The sequence below is a fragment of the Phascolarctos cinereus genome, unplaced genomic scaffold (assembly GCF_003287225.1).
Source record: "Phascolarctos cinereus isolate Bilbo 61053 unplaced genomic scaffold, phaCin_HiC Scaffold_4;HRSCAF=312, whole genome shotgun sequence".
Lineage (NCBI taxonomy): Eukaryota > Metazoa > Chordata > Mammalia > Diprotodontia > Phascolarctidae > Phascolarctos > Phascolarctos cinereus.
In genome coordinates, this window is record NW_027555847.1 from 249,009,977 (window position 1) to 249,037,699 (window position 27,723).

The 27,723-nt window shown below is 43.0% G+C and overlaps 1 protein-coding gene across 4 annotated transcripts in view; it reads right to left on the minus strand.

Annotated features, from left to right (window-relative positions):
• RAI1 (retinoic acid induced 1) overlaps positions 1–27,073 on the minus strand; it is a 313,777-nt gene extending 286,704 nt beyond the window's left edge. For 3 of the 4 annotated variants that reach the window (XM_020967339.2, XM_020967328.2, XM_020967329.2), the window contains exon 1: positions 26,917–27,073. The gene's annotated coding sequence lies outside the window, so the exon portion shown is untranslated. Of the gene's footprint in view, positions 1–8,128; positions 8,256–26,916 lie in introns of those variants that run through there. The other variant, XM_078152975.1, reaches the window with a different exon arrangement.
• Between the last annotated feature and the right edge of the window lie 650 nt (positions 27,074–27,723).

Here is a 27,723-nt window from a genome sequence, read left to right on the forward strand (position 1 = left end):
AAACAGTTACAAGGAAAAATTCTTTACAGCAAATTTCTCTGATATAGGTCTGATATTAGAGATAAATTGAGAATTGATACAAATAGATAAGAACAAAAGTCATTCTCCAATAGGTAAGAGGTCAAAGGATATCAATAGGTAATATGAATTGATATTTTTCAAGAAATGCAAATGGCTAACAACCATATGAAAAAAAAATCCTCCAAATAACTGAAAATGAAAGAAATGTGAATGAAAACAACTCTGAGGCTTTCACATTCAGTGGATTAGCAAAAATGACAAAAGAGGAAAATGGCAATTATCAGACAGGCTTTGGTGGTGCAGTGGATAGAGTGCTAAGTCTGGAGTCAGAAAGACCTGAGTTCAAATCTAGCTTTAGACTTACTGGCCGTGTGACGCTGGGCAAGTTACTTAAGCCTGTTTGCCTCAGTTTCCTCATCTCTAAAATGAACCAGAGAAGGAAATGGCAAACCACTCCAATATCTTTGCCAAGAAAAACCCTAAATGGGGTCGCAAAGAGTTGGACACAACTGAAAAACAACTAAACAACAAAATGGGAGTACAGGCACAGTAGGGTGAATGAACCTGGTGAAACTGTGAAACTGGTGCATGAACCTGTGAAAGCTCAGATTGAATGAAGGTGCAATTGCATGCAGAGTAAAGGTAACACAACCAGGTGACTAATTTATACCATGTCAATCATGTTGTAAAGAGAAGCAATTCTGAAAGACTTAAGACCTCTGATTAATTTAGTGACCAATCAGGCAAGCAGGCAATGTTAGAATATGTGTGTGTGTGTGTGTGTGTGTGTGTGTGTGTGTGTGTGTGTGTGTGTGTGTGTGTGTGTGTACTTAAACATTAAACAAGCTGGGGCAGCTAGGTGGTGCAGTGGATAGAGCACTGGCCCTGAAGTCAGGAGAACCTGAGTTCAAATCTGGTCTCAGACCAAGTCACTTAACCCCAATTGCCTAAAAAAAAAAAAAATTAAACAAGCTGAATGAAATTGTTTTATGATTTCATGTTTTTATACTCGCCTTTTTCTGGCCTTCTCTGAATATGGAAATGCTTGTGTTTTTATGTTTTATCAAGTTAATAATAATAAAAAAAGAATTACTTAAGATGTCTGATCAATTAAGAAAACAATCATGACTTCAGAAGACTGGTGTTGAGCACACTTCCCACTTCTTGGCAGAAAGAAGATGGACTAGAGGTGTAGAATGAGACATGCGTTCTCAGACATGGCCAAAGTGTTCATTTTTGTTGTTGTGCTTGCCTATATTTATTTGTTACAAATAAAGGAGAGGGGGAATTGGAAGGTGGTAATAGGGATGAAAAAAACCCAAAACAAAACAAAACAAAAAGAACGATGAAACAGCAAAAACAAAACCAAACCAACAAACAAAAAAAAAATCAAGAGAGCAGAAGGAATTTCAGAAGGGGGCACAAATAAGCAGGGTAGCTTTAATACTGTCATGTAAAATTTAATAAACACTTAAGAAGAAACTGAACGTGACAGTCCATGGTCTTGCATACAATCCTCATTTCTGTTTTTTAAATATATTGAAATTTTCATGTTAAATTTATAATATATATTTTGCATACATTTTTAAAAACAAGGTGTGCATAGAGACAGGAAGAGTTCAGTTCTGCCATGCCTGGTTTGGGTCCTCATTTTCCCAGATAACCTTTTGCTTAGCCACTAAACTTTCTCTTGGTTTCTTCTTTATCTAAGGGCTTCCCTAGAGTTCTTTTTCTATTGATACTATGGCTGGTATCCTGGCTAAACTTGTCTGACATGGTATCCTACATTGTTAGTGCAACAACAAGCTGGCACTGGGTCCGAGAAAGCTAAGGACATCTTTTCCCATTAAAGGGTCTGAGCTTTGGCCCATGTGGATCAGGTTTGGTCCTGGAGAACCTGGCTCTAAAGAGATTAGTTACGTTCATTCTTCTTAGTTCTGGCTCTTTATGCCCCCAACTTGCACCCTGGTTGAGGGGGGGGAATCATTAAAAGCATAGGTATGGTTCAGGTGTAGGGTCTCCCCAACAGGGATCAGAAAGTTACTCAATGGACATTGTAAATCATGTATAGGTCAGCTATTTATTTTTTTCCACACAAAAGAAATGCTTGGAACAAGAAGGACTCATGAAGGTACATTGACAAAGACTTAAAGTATGTAGCCCATTCCTCTTATAATAGGAGGCTTATATTTAAAACATCAAAACATGAAACCTTTTGTGGAACTGCTGAACAGAACACCTTTACCTCAGCTCTGTACTATTCAAAGAATTCCGCCAAGGTCCAAATCTTCTGGGCATCCAGGGAGGTAAGTTTTTAGATCCATTCTCCTGGTATAATTGCAGAAAACTCCTGCCGCCAGTTAGCTCTACCCAGGAACTCCTGAGCTCCTCAGTTAGCCACTATCCATATCTCAGGTGGTCAGGAAGCCAGGGTCAATGCTCGAGCTCCCCTAGACAGCATGTGTATAAGTAGCCATCATACCTCCCAGGAAGAGAAGCTTTTCTTCCCCTCTCCTTGGCACCCCTCTCTACTTCCCCATCATGGGAAGTCTTGGAGAATTCCACACTACACATTCAGGAGAGGAAGATAAGAGCAAGAACAGAAGCTGACTCTCCTTTTAAAGACTACTGAGTGGGCAGCTCTTCCCGGTTCAGTGGCATATTCTTTGAAGCTTCCACCTCTCCCTTGCTGGTGTCATGGAGAACAAAGAATCTCAAAGTTGAGAGCTTTCACAGAGCTGAGCACATGTCCCTGAAAGTGACCATGAGAGCTCAGCTTAGCTCCTTGGATACTCCACTTCTATTACACTCTCCTCCATGTTAAATATTTGCTATATCCAGAGAATCAGCTGGGGGAATTTGATATATTTGTCCAAATCTTCAATTCTAAAAAGTTATCTGAGGACTTGGGAAATCTCAAACATTATTCTTTTCAGTACCTTCCCAATGCCTCACACTAAAGAGTCTCAACCAAGCCATGTGGCAGAGTACTCAGTGGCCTCTTAAATACCATGTAAAGAGTCCAGCAGTCCATTCTGCACAATCCTTAGAGAATCCCATGATTATCAGCCTTTGCAAGGGTCCAAAAGGGGTCTGAAGATGACAATCTTCCCCAAAGTTCAACAAATAGCTGACATTTTACAAAGTGGATCATGGGTTATTGCCTAGCTAGTATTTATAAGAGTCTGTTCCAATCCCAAAACAAAAAATTGACAAAACTGAAACAACTAGCAAAATTTTTAAAATAGAGAAAAGGAAAAGGAAAAATTACCTTCCTCTCTCAGAAGGAAAGACTAGTCTCAAATGAACTCTTTAAAAGTGTGGAGCTCTCTCATCGGGGATTAGGAACTTTGGGGTCAACTGGAAGTTTGCCCCCTCATTCTCAGGTGAGAAACCAAACTATTCAGGGTGAAAATTTCTCCCATGGGTCCCTGAAGCACCTAAGGTATAAATTTCCCTAGTGGATTCTCAGCCAAGGCATAGGTCAATCCAGATAGAAGTCCAGGTAAAATCTTTCTAGGGCTCTACTGCAACATCTATGACACCCCAAAAGGAAATCTAGACTCATCTGAAGATAGAACAATCAGGCTTAGCTCATAAAGAAAAAAAAATTCAGATGAATCCTAAACATTCACAGGGCTCTGAAGAAGTGACTAGATACTTGGGGTTGATTGGAACCAGCCCCTCAGATCCAGGATGAGGTGTCCAGGGCTTGGGAGCAGAGCATCCTCTTTGCAACAATGAGGCAAAGAAGGAGAAACAACCTAACTCTTCTGTTCAGAGGCTGGGCTCCGCTAAGACTGAACCCAGTCCATATAATGCCAAAGCGAGGGTTTTAGTGGGAGAGTCTTACTGCGAGAGGGTGCCCTTGACTCTCCTGGGCCTAACAGTTGTTTATCCTTAGGAAACTCATCCAGGATCCAAGGTGCAGATTCCAATCATTCTCAAGTGCTTCATACATTTTTAAGATCTTCACATATGCTCAGGAATTACTTGAATATGCTTTCTTTTTCAGCTAAGCTGGCTTGTCTTACCTTTGGGTGAGTTTGGGCCTCCACGTAGATTTCCCTTCATGTTGGTAGGAATCCACTGGAGAAAAATTAAATGACCTAAGAATTTCAGGGACCCCTCCACAGATTTCTGTTAGGGCCACCATTTGGACTACTTTGTGGGTTGACATGGGATCAACTGAAAGAAATGTATGGGTTGCCCGATTTGCTGTGAGAATCCATAGAAGAGGGGCAGCTAGGGGGCGCACTGGATAGAGCACCATCCCTGGATTCAGGAGGACATGAGTTCAAATCCGGCCTCAGACACATAACACGTCCTAGCTGTGTGACCCCATTGCCCAACCAAAAAACAAAACAAAAACAAAAGAGAATCCAAAGAAGAAAATTTCCACCTAGAACAGTTTATTTTCTCTCTCTCTCTCTCTCTCTCTCTCTCTCTCTCCTCTCTCTCTCTCTCTCTCTCTCTCTCTCTCTCTGTCTTTCTCTTTTTTTAAGGCAATTGGGGCTATGTGACTTGCCCAGGGTCACACAGCTAGTAAGTGTCAAGTGTTTGCTCTGAGGCCAGATTTGAACTCAGGTCTTCCTGACTTCAGGGCCAGCATTCTATCCACTGCACCACCTAGCTGCCCCCAACAGTTTATTTTCCCACCAGAAGAAGAGGGGCAACTTTTAGTCAAGCAAAGGTTCTTATTAATCTATGCTGGTAAAACTCCATGTGATGTGGAAGCTCATTTGGGACCAGACTTTCATTCTGAGAAGGAAAGATTGGTTTGTTTGTTTTTTAAAAATATTTTACTTTTTTTTTTCTAGTTGTTTCATTTGGGGCAGACCCCCATAAGTACTAGGTAGGTGGTGACCTATTATAAGGTTTGTAAAATGTTAGTTGGTTGTTGAATTTGCATAATTTCGTATCTGATTAGGTAATTGTAAGCTCCAGACCCATCAGCAATGGTAGGCCTGACCCATGTAAAAGACTGTTAATTGTGGGATTATCTATAAGCTATGCCAAATGGGGGGCAGCAAGGTGGTGCAGTGGATAGAGCACCAGGCCTGTAGGCAGGAAGACTAATCTTCCTACGTTCAAAGCCATCCTCAGACACTTGACTAGCTTTGTGACCCTGGGCAAGTCACTTAACCCTGTTTGTCTCAGCTTCCTCATCTGTAAAATGAGCTGGAGAAGGAAATCAGAAACCATTCCAGTCTTTGCCAAGAAAAGCCCTAAATGGGGTCACGAAGAGTTGGACATGACTAAAATAACTGAACAACAATGCCAAATGGACTTTTGCTTAGATACTGTACATGGCATTTAGAAGACCATTAAAGAGTATTTCCTGTGTGCTCCATGGAAACGTTTTATGGCAAGGCACTTGAAAGAACAGTACTTTAGCCTCTTGGATTCCCAGAGAACTTTCTAGAACTGGGAATGTGCCAAAAGTGCCAAACATCCCAGATAATTCCATGAGGATACCAAATATTTAACTAGTGAGAGTATAATCAGAGGACCTTCCACTGTTCTGGCTAGAGAAAATCCTAGTGTGTGGAGCATGCGTGGGGAGCCAGCCAAGGAAGCATGCATGGAGCTGACCTGAAGCTCCCCGGAACACTTTCAGTGTCAAACCTGGTTCACTGATGAAGAATTTGCCTTTTTGAATGAAGAAATAATTCCCTTATTGGTCCCTTGGTTTCTTTTCTTTCCTATTCTTTTTTGGAGGCAATCAGAGTTAAGTGACTTGCCCAGGGTTGCACAGATAGTAAGTGTCTGAGGTCAAATTTGAACTCAGGTCCTCCTGACTCCAGGGCAAGGGCTCTATCCACTGCACCACCTAGCTGCCATAGTCTTTTGGTTTCCTTGACTGGGGGATTGGGTGGGAAGATGAAGAAAGAGAAAGTCAAAGAAGATTAATTACTGAGCCTGGAAGAGCCCCCTCAGTATACCTCAAAAGGAGTTGGTCTGCCTTCTGGCATTCTCTCCTATCTGTGGAGTGTGTGGACTATGCAAACCTCTCCTTAGACCTCTCCTAAGGAAGCGGGGGGGCTCCTTACCCTATATTTCCAGTAACTATGAAGGCTTCTTGAGCATGGCAATGAGCAGATGTATTGTTTAGGTCATCCTTAAAAACCTCAATTCTCAAAAAAACAAAAACAAAAACCTCAACTCTCTGGCTGCCTCTTCTGCTTTGTATTCTTTTCTCTGAACACAGGTGACCAGACAGTGATCATGAGATAAGCTATTTTCAAGAATGGCTGCCTCTGGAGTGTGGGAACTCCTGGGTTCTTCCATCAGAGTTCACTGATAACAGGAATTTTCTATAATTATGCCCTTTCAGAGAAGATGACCAGAGAAGAGCCCAAGCCATGCCTTCCCTGGCTTGCCAGAAGAAATGGACCTGGAGGGAGTTGCTCAGATAAATGCAGAGCTGAGATGAAGGTGAAATTGCTGTCTGGTGGTTTAATGATTTAAGTATGAACCTCCTGGGGAAGTATAATAAGAGTTATGGGATACTGCTTCATGTTTAAAGTCTTTCTCAATGAGTGCTTATGAGTTTTTCATGTTTTCAGCATTTTTTGTATGTGAAACATACAAACAGCTCTCCTACACCCTATACCTACATGCTGGATCCAGCTCCAGCTGATGGTTAAATTTTTATTGTGAGCATTTATACTTTGGAACACATCAAATACTACAAATCAGGGCTTGATTTATTATTTTGTGAAAGTGATGGAGAAATGTTAATAATGCCGATTAAGCTTAAAAGTGTGTCATGGGTACATTTTTTCTTTTGGAGAGCTAATATTTTTTCAGTACAATTAAACATTTGCCTGCACATCACTGTCCATATGTAATGTACATTGAATACCTTTCTCCTATGTTTTAGGGAGACCCTACATTTGAGCCATACCCAAGCATTAAATGATTTTCCCCAGGACTCCGGGGTAGAGGTATAAAGATACAAAAACAAGAAAGGACCTAACCCTCTCTTTAGCATCCAAGTTCCCCTTTGATTTAAGCCCCTCTGAATGAGCCCACAGTTTGTGGCCCTTAGTGGGAAAGGGTGCTCTAGATCCTCTGGGCCCAATGGATTATCGTTACATTTACAAAGAGAATAGGATTGGAGAAAGTTGCGGGGGGGATGTCCAAAACTAGCATTGGAGCAGGGAAGGGAATGAAATGTCATCCACGAGAGAAAGTCTGGGGCAGGAAATGAGGAGGTTAGGTTCAGGGAGGATATTTTTTCCTTCTCTTCTACATCAAAAATGAGAGCCCAGCTCCTAGAACAAGGAAATGACTTTAGGGGAGGAGATGTGTGAATATGGCTACATCTTCTGCCTGCCTCTCAGGCCTGACTGCTTCTCATAGATGTCTTTCCACTCAGATACCTCAGAGACCCACTTGCAGTCTTTTGGGGTGGGGCAGTGAAGTGGGTTGCACTGGTGCTTTAGGATGGGTAGAGGACGGTATCCTGATAGAAATCATGAGGTTGGCAGGCTGGTGCCTTGTTCAACCTCCAGAATTTAAGTCTTTTCCTTCCCTGAGGACATTTCAATAGCTCCTCTTCCCATTCTTTCACTCCCTCCCCCAACCCAGCCTAGCTGTCCACAGGAAGAGATCATCTGCTCCCTCACTATTTAGCTCCCTGAGCTAGAGCACTACCTGAGGAAGGCTGAAAAGCTCATCAGAGCTGGTTCCTTTCTTCATGTTTATACATCTGACTTAAGTTTCACAACTGAGATCTCTTTCCCCCTTTCAGCTCACCTTGGTTTCTCTTCTGTTTAGAGTCTCAAATCCAGGCATTGCAGCCTCGAGAAATGATCAATCCCAGAGACTCAGCTAAACCCCAAAGCTGCCCAGAAATACTCTAACCTAGGGGCAGTAGCCTGGTTGTTCCAGGACACTGTGAAAACAATTGAGGCCCTAAGAAATGAAGGGTCATGCCCGGTCACTTAGGAAAAGGAGGAAAACTAGAAGCCAAGGGTCTTCGTTGCCTGCCTGACATCCTCTTCGGGGAGTGGTGAGTTCAGGGGAAGGAGGTTTTCAATTGTCTGTCTCCTAGGAGTGACCCTCCCCCCCACTCCTAGAAGGGTGATGGGGCAGATACCTCTGGCCTGAAGGCTCTCAGCGTGTCCACTTGGCACTCAACTGTGTCCTCTCCCATCCTTTTTCTCAGTTCCCTCAGCTTCATCCTAGTAGCCTGTCTGCCTTCCCCTCCCCCACATACATCCCTTACTTCCCTTCTAAGAATCCAATCTGTTACCTCACAAAGCCTTGTTTGTTTGCTTTCTCTGCCGTGCTCCCTCTGGATCCAATGTCTTTCTCTGCTACCTGATGGGCCCCAGCTTCCTCTCCAATGCTGTTTACTGTTCCTACATTGTCCCAGCCTAATATGCAGTCAGCCAGCTGTGGGGGTGAAGGGCTAGGAGGAGGAAGCAGAGAGGAAGGGGAGGAGGGAGGGAACAGGCATGAAGAAGGCAGTAATTCCAAGACGACAGATTTTCCCAAAGCATTCCTCAATACCAGTCTCTGATGTTCCTTAAGGGGCTCACTGCAGCCCTTGTAGTAGCAAAGACAACAGGGCTGACAATGACATTCGCTGCTGAGTGCCTGACATTGAACTCAGCCAGTCAGAACACAGGGTGTCTGGCTGGTAGAATTAAGTGCTGTCAGCACTAGAGAGAGAGATGGGGGAGGGGGTAGAGAATTAGGGAAGGGGGATGAAGCAGAAGCAGCCCCTTCAGTAACAGCAAGCTAGCCAGCTCCCTCCCCTTCCCTCCTTTTGTGCAAAAATGTGGTGGGGGTTTTTTTTTTTGTTTGTCAATCAAGCAGATTGTTTTTTCCTTCCCAGCAATCTGATTGTCGCTGCTGGTATAAGATAAGGGACTGAAATGGGGCCATGTGGTAGGGGTTTGAATTTAGAACCCTGAAATTAGAGGGCAGGCATCAAAGGGGGCAGAGGAAATTGTGTGAATTCATTAACCTCACCCACCTTGGACTATTCCAGGATACTACCTCCCAGCTTCCTGCTTCTCACTATATATTTGATCTTTCTGCCTCAGGACTCAGAAAGCTCAGGATGACTCCCTCTCCTCTGCTGGCAGGAGCTGGCTGTCCATTAAGTAGAAGGTTCCAGGGAAGAGGAGGTAGGATTTCCACCCTCTCACATCTACCAGTCTCTTGTCTGCTTTCCTAAGTAACAAATACATGCTCACCTCTCCTGTCTAACCATGGTAGTGGAAGGGGGTGACGGGGGAGTGGGGGAAGAGTATCAGTGGTGAAGCTACAGAAAAGACCACTTTGCAAGGGTACCATCCAAGGGAAGGAGTACAACAACCATTTGCAAACCAAACTTTTCCTGGGTTAGATCAAAATTGGTTGGCAGTCAATCTGGGCTAAAACTAGAATTTACATAATTTAAAAAAAAATAATTACAAGGCACAGGATTCCATGCCTCATTCTCTACCTGGAGGACTCACTGATCCCTTTTCTCCATGCAAACAAGGAAACAAACAAACAAAAAGCTACCAAAGACAAAACCTCTCATATTACTATCCTTGTAGATAAGATGGAAAACTGTGAATTGGATGACAGTATAGTTGAGTGGATCAAGAATTGGTTGAAAGTCCAGACTCATTAACCTGCGGGGAATGAAGTATTCCAAGGATCTGTCCTTGGTCCTGTGCTAGTCAATACATACATACATACATACATACATACATACATACATACATATATCTATCTATCTATCTATATATCTATATCTATATCTATATATTTTAATAAGTGATTGGAATGAGGACTTAGATGGCATGCTTATCAAATTTGCAGGTGATTCAGAGTTGGAAGGGATGAATCATAGAGTCAGATCCAAAAGGAACTCAATAGGCATAAACAATGGGCTGAATCTAATAAGATGGAATTTAGGAACACAGATTTAGAGCTTAAAGAGGCCTCAGAGGTCATCTACTCCAATTCCTTCATTTTATAGATGAGAAAGCTGAAGAGAAAGGAAGGAAGGAAGGAAGGAAAGAAATAGCTCTTATTAAGCACCTTCAGGCTCTGGGCTAAGTGCTTTACAAACATTATCTCATTTGGTCCCCCAACAACTCTGGGAGGTAGGTACTATTATTATCCTCATTTTACAGAAGAAGAAATTGAGGCATAGGGGTTATATAATTTGCCCAGGGACACACAGCTGGTAAATATCTGAGGCTGGCTTTGAATCCAGGTCTTCCTGGATTCTATCTACTCTGATGCCTATCTGCCTCAGGTTAAGTGTCTGGCCCAAGGTCACACATATATAGGAAGTGACAAAGCTGGGAATCATACCCAGGTCTTCTGACTCCAAATCCATTTTCCCCCACTTCACAACACTACAATGCCTCCTTAAGAAATCTGATGGGAATAAAGTCCCACACTTGGGTTCAAAAAATTAACTGCGAAAGTACAAGATGGGAAAAAGCTTGGGTAGACAACAGTTCATGCAAGAAAATAAAACAAAAAACAAAGACTTGGGGATTTTAGTCAGTCAATAAACATTTATTAAGTACCTACTAAGTGGCAAACACTGCTTAACATTAGGGATACAAATATTAGTTCATAGGATGAGATCAATTAAAAAACAGACAACAGTATAGTGTGGTAGTCACAAAGTGAATGGGATTTTGATGGGACCAGATTTCTGCTCTCATGGGCATAAGGATCTCTCAAGGATGGAATGTCATCTACCAATGCAGATCTGACACCTGATTTGTATCTTATAGTCTTAGAGAATTACCTGGGGCACCGAGAGAGAGGTTAAGTGATACAGCCAGTGTGTGTCAAAAACAGAACTTGAACCCCATTCTTTCTGACTCTAAGGCCAGCTATCCATGCAATGCACCAGCCATTCTTAAAGTATGATCTGAGGTCCTTTTCAGGGGTCCTTTTTTCATATTTTTTAAAATTTCTAGTTCAGTAAATATCAACAGGTAAAATCCATAAAAATAAAAGCTCTATATTTAGGGTCCTCAATAATTTTTAAGACAGTAAAGGAACCCTGAGACCAAAAAGTTTTAGCACTGATGCTGTTTACTATCCTGCTTTTCCCTGTGATCCCAGGCAGAATGAGAGATGATAATCCTCCTGCCTCACTCCGCCTTAGCCAGACCAGATCTAAAGTATTGGGTTTAGTTCTGAGTGCTACATTTTAGGAAGACATGACAAGCTAGAGCTCCTCCAGAAGAGGATGACCAAGATAATGAAGAAACGGGAGACTATTGTGCACGAGGTTTGAAAGCAGGAACTGGAGCTGTTTAATCTGGAGAAGAGAAGACTCGGGGGGGAGGTGGGGGGAGACAGACAAAATAGCCATCCTCAGTATTTGAAGGGCTGTCTTGTAGAAGATGGATTAGATCTATTCTGTTCTGCCCTGGAGGCAGAGCTAGGAACAGTGGGTAAAAAAAAGTTACAGGAAGTCATTTTTCATGCTTGATATAAAGAAGCCTCACCAAGAAGTAGAGCAGTCCTAAAGTGGAATGAGTTGTCTTTGGAAGTAGTTGGATATTCATCCCTAGAGGATGGTTCCTTGTTGATATATTATGGAGGTATAGGTTGGAGTGATGGCCTCTGAGGACCCTTCTATCTCTGAGATTCTAAGATACTACCCTGAAGCCTAAGACCTTCATGGAACTCTTTGGAGGTATAGAAATTCACATAGAAGAAGGACAAAGTTTTCATAAATCCTAGTTTTACCTGGGAATCCAAAGTGACTATTTCTTTTTGCCTCCAACCTTGGGCCTCCTTGGTTTGGGTGGATGCTAACTGTAGGAAGCTGAGACTGAGAGCTCCTTAATTGAGCTAGATGAAGACACTGGGTAGAGGTCACCACTAAAGTGACTGCCTCAGAGCCACTGTTTGTCTTGTTTAATTAGCCTATGTTCAGGGGTAGGGGGCAGGCATCACCCCTGGGGGAACAAAGCCAGAAAGGGGCTAGTCCTGTTCATATTGCACTCATAAGCCTTAGCTCAGAGCTTAGGCTTCAAGAGTGAGATTCACTCAATTAATTTTGCTTTGGCAAAAATTCCATTTTTATTGCTATTTCATGCCTTCAGTATAGATTTTTCTGTGCTCATCTCAAAGAGATAATAAACCCATTCATCTCTTGACCCCTCCTTTTATGGAAAAAAAATGCTTCCCTCTTCCTAAGCCCTGCCTTTCTCCTTCCTGCTTATTTACGCAGGTCAAGAACCAAAGGGGATAGAGTTGGACTCCTGTCTAGGGGTAAGGGTCATGCTTGCCATTCTCATCAATGCTGTAGCAGCCACAGAGGTTGTATCAAATGAACTCCTCTTTCCTTCTGAAATCCAAGGTGCAGGACTAAAGACTGCAAGGCCCAGTATGCTATGCAGTCCAACCTTCTTCACTTTGGACTAGAACACAGCACAGTGGGAACTTCTTGTAGCTTCCTAGAAGTGATCAACAGAATTTCTTTAATTCTTCTTTGCTTGCCCTTTCTCTGGAAGCCTCTTTCTACAATCATATACATAAGATTATTATAATCCCAGTTACTATAATGAAATCATTTCTACCATAGCAATGATGGTTTATATTATAGATTAAATATTAATATAATATATAATATCATATAATCAATACTTAATGAAGAAATAAAATGTGTATGATAAATTATATAATAAACACTTAGTATTTACAAAGCAGGTTCATATATTACCTCATTTGATCCTTACAACAAAGCCAATGAGGTTAGTGCAAATATTATCACCATTTTATAGAAAAGGAAAATGAGACCCAGGAAAATGAGTGACTTCTCTTCCACACACTGAACTGGTCACTGAACTAGGACTAGAACCCAGGTCTTCTGACTCCTGAATCCAATGTCCTTTCTATTTCACCATATTTCTTGCATGACCAGGAAGCGTGAGTTTCCAAAACGGCAAATCCTGGATGCATTAGTAGTCATTATTTCCAAGGTTACATTATTTTAATCTCTCTTATGTCCCCTAACTCTCTAGTTCATAGGATCCCCAGTCAGGTAAGAGTCAATTCAAGCCCTTACTCCCATACCTTTGTGACTTTTATTCTCTATATTCTTTCATGCCATTGGTGACTTTAACTCAACCTCCCACTTCCTAACTGCTGAGACTCTTCTCATCCCAATCACAGAACAGCTTGCCTGCAGGAATCCTCCCTTGATTCAGTGACCATTCAGAAAAGGATGGAATCTTTGAGGTGGAAGAGCCCATCTACTCAGACTTCCTATCTCATGCTGGAATGACTTCTATGACATCTCTGACACATGCTCATCTAACTTCTGCTTGAACATTTCCAGTGATGGAGAACTCATTATTTCAAAGGGCAACTCATTCAACTGTTGGACAGCTTTAATTGTTAGAAAGTTCTTTATTGTGAGGGGAAAATCGCCTCACTTCAATGCCCATTCATTAGTCCTGATCCTATTCCTTTGGAGCTACATACAACATCTACTCCCTCGTCAAATGGCCCCTAAATATACCCTTTACATACAGCATTACAAGCCCCTTTCCCAAGTCTTCCCTTCTTCAGACTAAGTATCCCTGGTTCTTACACTGGCCTGTCACTATCCTAGTTGTCCTCTTTTGTAATTCAAGTATATGCACATTTATTAAGCACCTACTGTGTTCCAGGTACTGTACTAGGTACTGGAGATACAAAGACAAAGCAAAAAGAATCTGCATTCAAAGAGCTTAGATTCTGAGGGTGGAGGGGAATGTGAGAGGATGATATGATACAGAGAAATAAGTACAAGATAATTTGAGAGAAAGAAGAATCAGAGGGATCAGAAAAGGCTTCCTATAGGAGGTCAAGGATGCTAAGAATTCTTGGAGGTGGAGATGAACAGGCAGGGAGTGCATTCCAAGTATGGAACAGAACCCTAGCAAATGTATAAATGAATAGGAAATAGGAGGTTTGATTCAGAGAAAAGCAGACAAGGTTTTTTGGGACAAAGTATATGAAAGGGAGTAATATGAAATATCTGGAAAGGTAGGCTAAAGGCAGACTGGGAATAACTTTATTTATTTATTTTTTGATAGTAATAATGCCTTTCTAACTTTCTTTAAAGATTTAGTTACCTCTTTAGAACCATTGCTACCTATGGGCAAGCCATTTTAAAAAATACATATGTTGTTTATTTTTATTTTTTCTCAATCACATATAAACAAAAAACTTTAATATTTAAAAAAAAATTTGAGTTCCAAATTTTCGCCTTTCCTCCCCCACCCGGAGAAGGCAAACAATTGGATACAGATTATACATGTGTAGTCATGCAAAACATTTCCACATTAGCCATGTTACAAAACACAGATCCAAGAATAAAAGAAGTAAAAAAAAAAAGGTATGCTTCAATCTGCATTTCTCATCATGTCTTTCAGATCATTGTATTTCTGAGAATAAGTAAGTAATGCACAGTTGATCATCGTACAATGTTGCTGTTACTATGCACAATGTTCTCCTGGTTCTTCTCATTTCACTTTGCATCAGTTCATGTATGTCTGTGAAGAACTTTAAATAATAGACAGAGGAATTTGTATTTCATCCTAGAAGCAATAGGAGCCACCCGATTCTTGAATAGGAAAGTGTGGGGCAGCTAGGTCAAGCAGTGGATAGAGCACCAGCCCTGAAGTCAGGAGGACCTGAATTCAAATCCAGCCTCAGACCAAACACTTGACACTTACTAGCTGTGTGACCCTGGGCAAGTCACTTAACCCAATTGCCTAGCCAAAAACAAAAAACAAACAAAAAAAAAAGAAAGATCATTTTGGTATTAAGATGGATAATGGATTAGAGACTAAAGAGACTGGAAGCATGGAGACCAATTAGGAAGCTCTTGTTCAAATGAGGTATTGAGGACCTCTTACAAGCTGTGGTCAAGCTCAAGCTTGTCAATGTCTCTTCTATAATGTGGTACAGGCAAAAGACAACATACTATTATGATCACTACAGAAAGCAATAGGACTCTAGCCTTTCTTAGTTCAGATGCTTTACTTCCATTAATGAAGCCTAAGTTTATATTAGCTTTTTATCAGCCAATGTTAATTCATATTGAGCTTGTAGTCAACTCAAATTTTGAGGTCTTTTTCATTAGACCTGCTGTTAATTCAGGTTTCACCCATCCTGTATTTGCATAACATAGCTGATTTTTAAAAATCAAAGTGCATGACTTTAAATGTATTCCTATTAATTTCATTCTGTTAGTTTCAGTCTATCAGTCTCGCCTGTTGAGATCTTACTGAATCCTGATTCTGCCATCCAATCCATTACCTATTCCTATAAATTTGTGGAATCCTTTATCTAAGCCTTTCTTACTCCCAGGAATAACTGCCCAACAGTCACTTCTATCCTCTCTCAAACAATAAAACATATTGAAAGGGACATCAGTACAATGCAGAATTTAGGGTAGCACCTCACAAATCAAGGGACCTCTAAATCGACTCACAACTGGAGAGGAGGGAACTCAAACCACTGTCACCTAGGTCCTATTTGATATCATCTAGACCTAATTAAGAATTTCCTTCCCCAGAGAACATCTTCTAATCTAAGAATTCTCAAGGGCCCCCCCTTTGAATGGTTTTCTGTTGGAAAAACATCACTTCTCCATTCCAGCAAATAGAATAAGTTGGTTTAACCAGAGCCAGGGAAACATTTCATGGGGTGGTCACCTCTCTGTGAAGTTTTCCTTGACCTAGCCCACACTGAACTCCCTTCCCTGAACTCTGGTGACACTTAGAATCTATGTCACACAATTCCACTCATAATTATATACTGCCATGTACTGTTCTCTAATTGCTTCATATGTGTTACTCATGTCAGGTTGTGTTTTCCTCAAGGACAGTTGCTATATCTTCTCCTATTGTGTCTCTCCCATCCCCCAGCCCTGCCCCTCCACTCACAGCACAGAATGTGGCATTTAGATCCAGTAAATAAATAGGTGTGTATTGACTGGTGGAAGACAAGGAGTTGAGATTCACTCAAACACAGTTTTGCCCTTTAAAATCTAGTTTTTAAGAACCAGATTCTCAGTAAGCAAACCCAATCTACCCCCTTTGACTCCATTAAGTCTCTCACCACCATGCAACACAACTGAGATTCTCCACCAATGAACTTTTCCCTCAGGAACTATCAGCTAATCAACAAAATCAATCAATGAATATTTAATCAACCCTTACCTTCCACTAGATGCTGTAGGAAATACAAAGAAGTATGGATGATATAAACCTGTCCAAAACAGAATTCATTCATTCAACAAACTACTATAAATAAGATACTGGAGGAGCCCCAATCATAATTATGACATGGACCAGTGCCTACCTTCATTGAGATGATAATCTAAGGTGGGAGAGAGACGTAAAGGAAAAAAAAAACCCACATATACCTTACTCATACAAACAGACTATAAGCTCCTTAGGGCAGGGACTACTTTTTATTTTGTCTTTGTTTTTACCCCCAGTACTTGGCACAGTGTTTTGAACATAGTAGGCACTTAATAAAATACTAATTAGATTGTTTGATTAGTCTGACTGTTGAGACTTAGCAAAATTAAAAGTCAAAAGGGGTAAAATGAAAATCAGAAATTTAAAGGGGAAGTCCTTTTAGATGAAGAAGAAACAATCCACACATTAAAAAGGTTTCTAGGCTTAAATAGCTTAGTTGAATATGAAGAGGCTAGCAAGACAACAAGTTTACCTAAAGGGCCACAAAATTAATCAATTTCATCCATAGACATTCTTCTGAATAAGAACCCAAAAGTAATATGGGAAGTGTTATTGGTTGAATCAAGGCTGATGAGCTTAAACATGGAGTCCATTACTGAGGGAACTTGCTCTGAACCAGGAAGCATTGTTGAACAGGGGAATCTATACTTTTCCCCACTCCTGCCTGGAGGTGAAAAACCTCACAGCTGAGATTCTAAGGAAGAAAGGAGATGCTTCTGCCAACCCTAGGCTAAGGGTCATTGCCTTAGCTGAAAGAGCACAATAGCATTCCATCTGAAAAGAACACAGTCCCACCTAACAGAGCCAGGAGTGAAAGACTGTGGCTGCCCATCAAAGAACAAGCCCAGGGAGTCCTGTGGATTGACCTGGCCAGCAGAGATGGAACACCCTGAGAAGAGCTCAGCAGCTGAGTGATCTGCCTGTCATAGCCCATCCAGCAACAGCAGGAGCTGCCCCAAAATAGAGCAACCTACTGGGCCCATTCTGGCAGCAGCCAACCTACTGATGGGCAAAGTAGACAAGCAACCTATTTGACCCAGCCCTGCAGCAAACTGAACTGTCTACCTGAGACACAATTCCCTGTGAGAAATCAGCCCGTTGTCTGGTAATGAACAAGTCTTGAACAATGGCATAACTTATCACCAATACCACACTCTTCAGGCAAACATTATGAAGATTCTCCAGAGAAAGAAAGCACATCAGGACTGCAGTTCTAGAGTTGTGAGTTGCTGTGGCTACATGTGTTCTTTATGTGAATGCCTCACTACCACTATACTCTAAGTTTATATCCACTCCTCAACTCATGGACTCAGTGTGCATTTGGGGGAGAGTGTTCCTTTTTTGGGGAAAAATACTTTGTAACTACCGCTTTTGTTGTAGCATTTGAGTAAATACCTTTGCTAAAGAATTGAGTCTACTGGCTGATTGTCAAGCAGAAACACACTAGTGGGGGCTTATAAGCTAGTGATTAGAAGAGTCACCCTCAAGGTTACCCCTAGCACTCTAGAAATACTAGTAATAACATTCTCTCTGGGGACCCAAACTGCCATCGCCAGTGTGAACTGGGGGTGCTAAATATGCAGCAAATATATTAACAATAGTATTATAGAATAGAATAAACTAAAAGTACAAAAGAGGCATAAAGCGCTATACAAGGTTGGGGGAAGAAAAGATCACTTTCTCCTCGGGGGATCAATGAAAACTAAAGGGAAGGAGGATGATTTGAGCTAGGTTTTAAAGACCAAGAAGGAATGCAAAGCTCACCTTTCTTCCCAAACCGGCTTCTCCCCCTGACTTGTTTCTGTCATCACCATTTTGGCAGTCACTCAAGCTTAAACTACAAAGTCATCTTTTACTCTTCTCTTCCTCTATTTCCAACTACTTTTTACAAGTCACATCACTCATCTGTTCAAAACTTCCTAATCACTTGTCTACCAAATACAATTCAAACTCATTAGTCTAGTATTCAAGGCCTCCGCCGTCTGTTCCTAGCTTATCATTTCAGTCTTCCTCATGTATTCGCCACTCTAGCAAAGCTGGATATGCTCTCTAAACACAATCTTATTGCTCTCTTGCCTCCATACCTTTGCTTGTGCTGTTCCTTCTGTTTAGAATATTTTCCCCCATTTATATCTTCAAAATTCTACCCATACTTGCAAAGCCCACAGCAAATGATACTTTCTTCTTCAAGTCTTTCCTGATATCATCAACTAGATGTGGTCTGTTTCACTCTAACAGACCTCAATAGAATTTTGCATCTCTTATGATTCACACAATATTTTTTAGTTTTATTATATTCATTTGTATATTTGCTTGATTCCTACCAGACTATAAGCTCTTTGATGGCAGGAGCTGTATTGAATTCATTTTTATATTGCTCAAAGTGCCTAGTAGATTGCTTGGCATATGTTTATTAAACATTTAACTAAATTGAGTAAGATAATATAGTCCTTATCTTCAAGAAATTTATAGGTTAGCTGGGCAGGTAGAAGATGCAGTGTATATAGAGTGCTCGGTCTGGAGTCAAGAAGATGCCAGTTCAGATATACTTCTGTGGTTAATAGGTTACTGGACAAGTTATGTAACTTCTATTTTCCTCAGTTTCCTCAACTATAAAGTGAAGATAATAATAGCACCTATTTTGCAGGGTAGTTGTGAGGATCAAATGAGATATTTAAAAAGTGCCTAGCACAGTGCCTGGCACAGAGCAGGCAGTATATAAATGTTTATTCCCTCACCTTCCCCTTAGGGAGAGAAAATATTACGGGAAAGTAACTAAGGCAGTATCTGATGCATAAAAAATGAGTAGGTCAAAAATAAAAGAGTACTATAGGAGTCTGGAGGGGTTCCCTGTGGGCTTCTCAGGGAAGGCTTCGTGATGAAGGGGAGACTACATTTAGGGCCTGTAGGATGGCTAGAGTTCAGTTAAGTAGAAAGGAGAGTGAAAATCATTCTATATGATAAAAATCAATTTGACTGACATGGATAGCTCCTGTAGAGGATAAGTGGATGATCAAGTTGGAAAGGTAGGTTGGAGACAGACTACAAAGGGCATAAATGCCCGATGGAGGAGCCCAATGATCTTCCTGACTCTCCCACAATGACAATATCTCTCTGGCAATCTCCTTTCTTCCCTTCTCCCTTCAAATCTCTTTCCTAGAGCCAACTGTTTTAGAGACAACCTATACCTGGGGACTAGCCAAAATTAGGTAGCATTGAAATTGTATGTAAGCCTCATCTACTGCTTTAAAGGGTACCAGAAGAGACAACGGACTAGCCTACGAGTAAGGATTCAGCCTAGACAACGGTCTAGCCTAGGATTCATGAGTAAGTCCTGACTCTTCCCTTGACCCTGCCATCCATTCAAACTACCATCCTACTTTCAAAATACTGTCCCCTTTTCAAAAAGTATTCTGCCAAACTAGGCATAGACCCAAATCTCACATCATATACCAAAATAAAGTCAAAATGGGTTCATGACTTAGATATAAAGGCTGATACCATAAGTAAACTGGGAGAACAAGGAATAGTTTACCTATCAGATCTATGGAGAACAGAAGAATTCATGACCAAACAGGAGATAGAGAACATTATGAAAAGCAAAATGGATCATTTTGATGACATTAAATTGAAAAGTTTTTGCACAAATAAAGCCAATGCAACTAAGATTAGAAGGAAGGTAGAAAATTGGGAAAGAATTTTTACAACCAGTCTCTCTGATAAAGGCCTCATTTCTAAAATATATAGAGAATTAAGACAAATTTATAAGAACACAAGCCCTTGCCCAATTGATAAATGGTCAAAGGATATGAACAGGCAGTTCTCAGATGAAGAAATTAAAGCCATCTATAGTCATATGAAAAAATGCTCTAAATCATTATTGATTAGAGAAATGCAAATCAAAACAACTCTGAGGTACACATCACACCTATCAGATTGGCCAACATGACAAAACAGGAAAATGATAAATGTTGGAGAAGATGTGGGAAAATTGGAACACTAATACATTGTTGGTGGAGTTGTGAAATGATCCAACCATTTTGGAGAACAATTTGGAACTATGCCCAAAAGGCTACAAAAATGTGCATACCCTTTGATCCAGCAATAGCACTTCTAGGGCTATATCCCAAAGAGATCACACAAATGGGAAAAGGACCCACATGTACAAAAATATTCATAGCAGCTCTTTTTGTGGTGGCAAAGAATTGGAAATTGAGAGAATGCCCATCAATTGGGGAATGGCTGAGCAAGTTGTGGTATATGAATGTAATGGAATACTATTGTGCTATAAGAAATGATGAACAGGCTGACTTCAGAAAAACCTGGAAAGACTTATATGGTCTGATGCTGAGTGAAGTGAGCAGAACCAAGAGGACTTTGTACACAATAACAGCCACGTTATGCAATGACTAATATTATTAAACTGAACCCTTCTCAGCATTACGAGGATCTAAGACATCTCCAGAGGCCTCAGGATGGAAAATGCTGTCCACATCCAAAAAAGGAACTATGGAAGTCGAATCACTATCACTTATTTTACCTTCTGTTGAGTTTTGTTTCATCTTTTTTTGTTTGTTTGTTTTTCTTTTTTAGGCAATTGGGGTTAAGTGACTTGCCCAGAGTCACACAATTAGTAAGTGTGAAGTGTTTGGTCTGAGGTCAGATTTGAACTCAGGTCCTCCTGACTTCAGGGCCGATGCTCTATCCACTGCACCTGCCCGTTTCATCTTTCTGATGGTTCCTCCTATTGGTTTTAATTTTTACTTACAACTTCACTAATGTGAAAATATGTTTAATGGGTATGTAAATGTAAAGCCTATATCAGATTGTGTGCCATCTTGGGGAGCGTGGGGGGGAGGAAGGGGGAGAAAAATTTTCAACTCAAAAGCACATGGAAGTGATTGTTGATAAATCAAAATAAATTAATAAAATTCAAAAAGAAAAAAACAAACAAACAAAAAAAACCCAAAAAGTATTCTGCCCTTAACTGCCTTTGCTTCCTCATCACCCACTTACTCTCCAATTCCTTGACATCAAGCCTCTGCCCCCTACTCTCCAGATACTGCTCCCTCCAAATTCATTGGTGCTCTCCAAATTGTCATATCCAATGTCTTAGTCTTAGCCTTCACACTCCTTGACCTTTGTGTAGTTTTTGACACAGGTGACCACCCCTCCTCTTAAAATTTTCTTTTCCTTTGGTTTCTATGATACTGTATTCTCCAGGTCTTCTTTCTACTGCTACTCCTTTTGTCTCCCGGTCCTTGCCCTGCCCCCTAAATTTGGGAATTCTCCAGTATTCCTTGAATCTTTAAATCAGGTCCTCTTAGGTCAATTGTAAAGGTTTCCCCTAGGTGGTATGTATGCTAGGGACATGAAGGCAATTGTCTGCTGGTGAGGTACATAGGCATGAGATCCTCTGGCTCCCCTCTGCCTAAGTTGTACTTTCCTACTTTTCCAAATGTCCAATTCTTACCTGGCCTTTAAGGTCCAGCTTCAATGCCATCAGAATACCACTTCTCCACAAGCCAGAGTTGATTTATTCATCCTCCAAACTCTGTCCCTCTCTTACTGTACCATAATTGTTTGCGTATGTCTTATCACCTCTATGAAGCTGTAAGCTGCTAGAGGGTAGGGACTTGCTCTATGCTTTGTATTCCCTAAAGCACCTAGCATAGTACTTTGTATGTCATAAATGCCCAATAAAATTCTGATGAATGACTGTATGAGTCTCTCATTGACTCCATGTAACCTTAATTTTCCCTTCTGTAATCCTCAATCTTCTCTGTCCAACAGGGGCACTGGTTTCTGCTGCTTACTGTGCAGATGAACCTTAAGGACTCTTCAGGGAATGGAGCTAAATATGTAAAGTACTGATTTTCCCCTGGAAATATTGCTCTGTCTACCTCCTTCTTGTGATCTACCGGGTTGCCTAATTTGTACCTATAAATCCATCAGGCAAGAAGAATTTTTGGCTGTGGTTATACGCAATAAGAACAGGAGAATATTTGTGTGTGTGTGTGTGTGTGTGTGTGTGTGTGTGTGTGTGTGATTGTGTGTGGTAATATTCAATTGGTCAACAAGCATTTATTAAGTACTTACAATCTGCTAGGAGCTGGGCATATAAATTCAAAAGTGAGACAGTCCCCTGTCCTCAAAGGGCTTACATTCTCCTGAGGGGAGAGAGGAAGGTAGAGAGGAATGTAACACGTTCAGAGATAAGTAAATATAGGAGAGATACAAAATAAAACAAGGTGGTTTCAGAGAAGGAGGAAAAGCTGCTTGAAGGAGGGAGGCCTGAGCTCAGCCTCCAAGGGAGCTGGGAGATGAAGAGATGGAGGTGAGAACGGATAGTGTTCCTGGCATGAAGGATAGACTATAAAAGGGTATGGGGAAATGGAAGAGCAAGCTGGGCAGTTTAAATGGAGTGGTAGTATGTGAAAAAGAGTTATGTGCAAAAAGCCTGAAGAGGTAGGCTGGAACAGAGCTGTGAAAGGCTTTAAATGCCAAATAGAGGAGTTTGCATTTTAACTTCAACACAATGGGGAGCTATAAAAGCTTCTTGAGGCAGGGAATGACACACTCCAGATTAGCTACGGTTAAATCCAGAGAAATAATCGCCTGAGGCCTGGCCTTACCTCACCTATCCAACCAAATCTCCCACTGCTATTCCTACAAGGTCTTCTTTCCCTTATTTCTAGTAAGACCAATATCTCTTCTGTTGAAGGCCAACTTGGAATATCTTTGTCTCCTTTCCTATCTGTTCCTTGAGCTTTCCAATTCCTCCATAAAAATCCTTTCCACTCGACCATAAACTCTCTCTTCCTTGAACTCTTGTAGAACTGAGTCTTCACCCCACAATTTAATTTAGCCCCCAGCATAGCACACCACAGTGGAATGTTGGGTATAAAGGCAGAAGGCCCTGAGTTCAAAGCCCAGATGAGCCATTTACCAAGAGTGAGGATAGTCACTCTACCGCTCTAGAACTAAGTTTCTTCATCTGTAATATGGGAAGATGGGGAAGTAGAACTTAGCTACATGATTTCTAAGGACCTATGAGATGATGATAAATTTATCTCTAATTGTTCTGTTTCGTGTGTGCACTCTAGCGCGCATGTGTCATGTCTTCTCAACCAGATTCTAAGTTCCTTGAGGGCAGGAACTTAATTATATACTTCTCTTGTATCTTTCCTAGTGCCTAGTACAATAATAAAAAGTAAGTACTTTTTTTAATGAACATTGAACCATTGGGGAGTAAACTATAGGATTCTCCATTGAAATTCTACTCCCTCCCGGCCTCAGACAAAACACTTGACACTTACTAGCTGTGTGACCCTGGGCAAGTCACTTAATCCCAATTGCCTAAAAAAAAAAAAGAAATTCTACTCCCTTGTTTCACTTGTGGCATAGAGGTGGTCCTGGGTTCTAGAAGGTTCTGCAAACTCTGGCAGGTTCCTTCAAGTTGGAAAGGCTTTGGTTAAAGGCCTAGTAGTAGACTGTCCATTGTCTGAGGACCAGCCCAAGTTCAGAGAGACTCCTCACCAAAAACAACCCATCTAATTGTTCCCTGAGGCACAGAAGTCATTATAATCTTCACTAGTTTAGGATGTACCCACATTGATGGGTATTCAGTGAAAACTGGCTTTCTGAGTAAAAATAAAGGAGGGGTAAAAGAAAAAAAAAAAGGAGAGTCAGAGCAAATACAACCAAGTCCTTTATCAGCAGGTATCATAATTATTTCACAATCATGGATCTTTTGACATTCTGAAGTGGCATATAGAATGCTTGAGTTGGACCATAGAGATTATCTGGCATACCCCCTTCCACTTATATTCCACCCCCACTTACAAAGGAGTAAACTGAGGTACAAGAGAGAAGTGACTTGGTTGGAGGCTACATGGTTACTAGAACCCAGTCTCCCCACTCTAACTTCAGTGTCTTTTCCCCTGCCTTGTGAAATCTTTATCTCCTGAATGCCCCATGTCCCAGCTCCTAGGAGCTGCAGGCTGATCTGGCTTTAATTTCTAAGTCAGTCCTTTTCTGTGGCAGGAGAAATTATGCTGGTATTAAATGCCCCATCCTCTTACATCCTGTGGGTGCCGCAGGTGACTGCATTTCCAGACTGTCAGTCAGCAGTAATCGTGTCTATTCCCAGAAATTGCTTAGTGAGTTCAGCATGATAGGCCTTTTCTACCCCTGCTTCTCGAAGGTTGTCGCACCCTTTCCACGTTTAGAAAAGCCCACCACAGTCATCCAGCCATCCTCTCTCCAAAGGCAGCAAGAAGAGGAGGTCACTCTGGGACTGGACTTGTTTCCACAAAAACTTGCAAATCTTAATGAAAACAAAGGAGCAAGGGGAGTAAAAAGAGGCAGCAAATACAACCCGTACAGGCCCCTAATTGTTTCCCCCCTTGAAAAGAATACACCAAATTATTTTTAAACGTAATTCTATGACGTCAGAGAGGTCCCAGTAGCTCACTAGCAGCAATGAAAATGTATTGCAAATAGAAGTATAGCCTTGAGATTTCTACACAAGACTGGCAGAAAATAAGAAGGGAAAAAAAAAAAGATCAGGGGAACGTTGTGTATCCTGCACAGGGTACTTAAAAAATCAGACGCTGGAAAGGCTTCCTTCAGATGCTGTTTGTGAAGGATCGGTTTCTGTGTCCAGGGATGTGAATTCGAAGGGGCGTGTGTTTGAGCGCGCCCGCGCGTGCACGTTTGTGTTTTTGACATACGCCTTTGGCTTTAAGGACTCCTGGCAGTGGAGGTCAGGGGTTAGGGGAAAATCTTCCAAAAAGCCCCAGGAAAATGCATGTTGTAACCTGGAAATCCTTCCCATCCTGCTACCCTAAACCTGTCAGTCACTGGATAGGCCTTTCTTGCAGCCCAGCTCACGAACCGCCTGGAATAGCTCCCTAACTTTTCTCCAGAGGATGTCTTATCTCCATTACTAGACTCTAAGAGCCCTGAAGGCAAGAGGCCCCAAGTCTTATTCATCTCCCACCGCCAACAAAGCGCCTCGCGGGGATAACAAGCTCTGCATGAATATTTTATTGATTTTTACCACAGAAATGCAAACGACATCGTAGAAAATACTTGGGAAAGCTCGGATCTCCACACTTTCCTTCCTCCTCTCCCACCCCGCCCCCACCACCCCCAACCACCTCTGCTTCCCGAGGCTTCCAAAAAAGATGCGAAAATTAATTCACTCCGTCGCTTTCTCTCCTTCCCCCTGCGGCCTCGGTTGGAGACGTTGCACTAACGCTCCGGATTGGCGGCGTCCTGGGCGCGGGCCAGGCCCGGGCAGCTTGGAGCGAGGGCCTCTCCCGGCAGCCTGCAAGCCCACAGCGGGTTTTGGATCCCTGGCCTAGGCTATTTCAGGCCCGTTTCACGTCTGTTTGCACGCTCTCCCTTCCTTCCCTAAAGCACAAACCGAGGCTCGGGAAGGAGGCCTCCCTAAGAAGGGGCCGTCGGAATAGCCCGAGGCCGGGCCCTGCCGGGGACTGGGCACAACGCGCTGGGCCCAACCCATCCCCGGAGCGGCGGCGGCGCCTCCGCACGCTCCAGGGCTCAGGCTTTGATGGAGTCGGGAAAGGCTTCTAGAGCCCAGTTCCTCTCCCGCCCCGTGACGTCTGAGGCGCCCTGAACTCGAGCTGGAGCTCGCCCGCCGGCCCGCGCGCAGCCGAGCACTCCAGGGGCCCCCGACCCCTGGCTCCAAATGCTGGAGAGCCCCACGGCCCGCGGCGGGGGGGAGGGGAAGGAGGGGGAAGGGACGACCAGCCGCGAGGTGAAGAGCCCCGGCATCTTAGGCCGGTGCGGAGGACACTTCCTGCACGCCTGGCGCCTGCGCACTACCGTCGGCCCAGCGGCCCGCTCCCTCCACCCCCCTCCCTCCTCCGCCAGCCTCGTTCTCAGTCTACAGTCGAATGAGAGATGGGGGAAAAGCGCTTGTCAGCCCCTGGGTTCTTTAGTGCGCGACAATCTGTGATCTGCTAACGTGAGAACGGGTTTGCAGCCCAGCCACCCCACCTCCCACCCGCTTACCTGTGGCTCCCTCCCCCTACAGAAGCCCTCCCGCATTTTCTGTCCCCCTCCTCGCAATACATTTACAGCAGAGACACCGCGCTTACTCCCCAACTACCTTACACAAACACATACACATACACATATCACTGCATCCCACTAATCACCTCTCCCCACCTTCCACACACACACCCACTGTGCTGATAGCCTCTTGATGAAACACACACACACACACACACACACACACCACCCCTCCTTCCACAACACACCCACCCACACTCCTCCCACAACAGCACACCCACTGCGCGGTCCCCACGACACAACACACAACACACACGCCCACACCACACTCACTCCCCCCGCCTTCAACGGTACACACCCACCCCACTCCTGCTCAGGGCAGCACAGACACACCACACTCAGCCCCTAGCACACGCACCAGTGCTCCCCACTTCCCGCGCTCGCACACATACAAGCACAATCACTCCTACGCACCCCCCCGCGCGCGCGCGCACACACACACACACACACACACACACACACCCCACCAGCAGCTGGCATTCACCTAGCCCGAGCCCCCAGCCCCCTTTTCTACTTGTCTGATCGGGGCGTTCCTTACCTCTCTCTGCGCGTCTCTCTCTGTGTCTCTTTCTCTCCCGGGCTCGTCCTACTGCACCGAGGAGGCACAAAGCCCGGCTGGGCAGGGGTGGGTGTTCCGATGGAAACGGCCCGTCCGTCTCCCATCCATTTAAGAAACGTCAACAGTTCTACCCCCGCCCTCTCCTCCTCCTCCTCCTCCTCCTCCTCCTCCTCCTCCTCCTCCTCCTCCTCCTCCTCTCCTTTCAGCAGGATTTCCTCCGTTCAAAAAAAAAAAAAGAAAGCAACCAACAACTGTGGCCGCCGAGACCACCTCTCAATCCACTCCTACTGGGGTCGCTCAGGAACTCCGAGGGTGGAGAGGGGCGGGTTCGCAGTCAGACTGACAGGTTGAGGACTGTGCCCTGGTCACCCTTCAGCAAAGCCCCTGTTCTGGGGGTGCGGTGAGTGGAAACGAGACACCACTTTACCCAGGGAGAGAGAGAGAGAGTGAGAGAGAGAGAGAGAGAGAGAGAGAGAGAGAGAGAGAGAGAGAGAGAGAGAGAGAGAGAGCTGGAGACAGAGGGCGAGAGAGGAATGGGGGAGGGGAAGAGAGGGAGGGAGGAGGGAGGCAGAGGGAGGGAGGAAGGAGGCAGAGGGGGGAGGGAGAGGGAGGGGGAAAGGAAAGGGGGAAGAGAGATGTGAGAGAGAGACAGAGGAGAGAGAGAGAGAGAGAGAGAGAGAGAAGAGAGAGAGAGAGAGAGAGAGAGAGAGAGAGAGAGAGAGAGAGAAGAGATGAAGGAAGGAAGGAAGGAGAGAAAGTTAGAATTATGACTAGATGCTACAGGGA